Source organism: Adiantum capillus-veneris, chromosome 5 (assembly GCF_014529385.1).
Source record: "Adiantum capillus-veneris isolate H3 chromosome 5, ASM1452938v2, whole genome shotgun sequence".
In the NCBI taxonomy this organism is placed as follows: Eukaryota; Viridiplantae; Streptophyta; class Polypodiopsida; order Polypodiales; family Pteridaceae; genus Adiantum; species Adiantum capillus-veneris.
The window spans coordinates 69,104,748-69,106,704 of NC_140935.1; positions in this window are offsets into that span (position 1 = coordinate 69,104,748).

The following is a 1,957-nucleotide window of genomic DNA, read 5'->3' on the forward strand; positions in this document are numbered from 1 at the left end:
AGAATAACCGCTCAACACAATACAAAAAAAAACTAGCTGATCTAACACCTACCACCAAAACCAAAAACTAATCATGCATAAATAGTGACCATAAGCAAGGAGAGTGTAAGCGAAATGATCATCCTCATAGGCATAAGCCAAAATGTGGCTAAAACAACTCTCTAGCACCTATCACAAAACCCATAAAACCTCAAAAAAATTCAACAGATTCTCCTTTGTAACTGGAAAAAAATATCACCCATAAAACCACATCCAAGATGCCAAAGTGGGAGAAGCTCTCACCCACTACAAACTGACAAAAAGGTGAACCAAAAGCATGGCAAAGTGGGAGTAAACCTTGACCACTATAATCTCCAAAAGAGGACTCTAGACCGTAAACCATAACACTATTCAATCCCAATGAGTAGAAATGCCAAAATGGCTCCACATTTTCACATACAATGGGCACCCGAACTCAACGTACATAAACGGAGTGACCGCACACAGACAAGCCCCAAAAAATTTGCAATCCAAAAACTTGATCAATGCAAAAACAATGCTCTCAAGGGAGCTCACCGGCACTTGAAAGTGCTCGCCAAAATGCATGTATAGTGGGCATCAACCATGCACCATAACCATATGCAAATTGATTCGCAAATACCATGAATCAAAGCACAAAATCACTTCCAAAGTATCTTATGAGAAACTATGAAAGAAGCTCCACCTTTGTGCTCCAAAACCGTGTCTCTCAAGAAATCGCTTCGATAGTGTGTAAACCCCTCCGTGACTCTTTGCCCAAATCTACCAGAAACTCTCAAAATAGTTTTGCATAAGCTGCAATTTCATCTTCAGCTCAAAATTTATACACCCAACTTGGAGCACCTCCCGTACTTCTAGAAGTGCATCAAACTCGCACATTATGCAAAAATAGAAAACCTGTAATTTTTGTATACAGTTAGTCTGAGCTAAATATTAGCAAAACGATGAGGAATTTGCAAAAAAATTATTCTGCAAAGTTGTAAACCACGTCAAAACAAATGGGCTTCAAGGACAAAATACTTAGATCTGCATTCTACAAGCAGGAAGACAAATTTGAAGGCAGTGCTACTGTGCACACAATTTTTAGGACATCACTTTCACTTACACACAATCTTCCACACTCCTTTCTGAGCTTCCACAAGAGCATACATCACTCTCAGATGAGCTCACAAGCTCCCATTGTATTCTCGTAAAGCATTCAATCTTTCTTGATCTCTCCACTGCCAAGAGTGAGTGAGCTATCACGTTGAAGCTCCCAAAGCCATCGTGCTCCCCGCCACCCATCACCAAGCTGTAGCTTTGATACCAATTTGTGAGTGCACAAATGCGGTGTGTGTGCAAAGAATGAGAAGGCGAGAGAGAGAGAGAGAGAGAGCCTGAGAGAGAGAGAGAGAGAGAGAGAGAGAGAGAGAGAGAGAGAGAGAGAGAGAGAGAGAGAGAGAGAGAGAGAAAGAGATCATAGGATGTGGGTGGAGTAGCTCTACGCTATGTGTGAGAGAGTCCCTTATTCTTATATCTAGTAAAGAATAGGGTGTGTACAAGTAATGGGTGATCGGACGTCTCTGACGTTCATAGGAAAAAAGGGTAGAACAAAATACTACCTCCAATAGCTCGCCCACGTCATCAAGCATCCAAATAAATAGTAGAGCTCGAGCATTCCTATCACTCTAAGGCTCTTGTTGGCATCCACTGGGTTTAAGTGAGGGTTTTTGAGCCAAACAAAACCATAAATCACCAAAGAAATTAAATACAATGATGGCATCTATCATATGCGAGTTTTTGGAGCACCCTTGCGTCTTTCTTCTTGAGCCCTGCACTCGACAGGCCCTTCCTCCCACTTCAATTGGCTATCCTTTAGCCCATGCAACTACCACTTGTTACCCCAAGCTCTAGTGGTTCTTTCACTTCTGTAGTGGCTTCCTTCCACACATTGGCACCA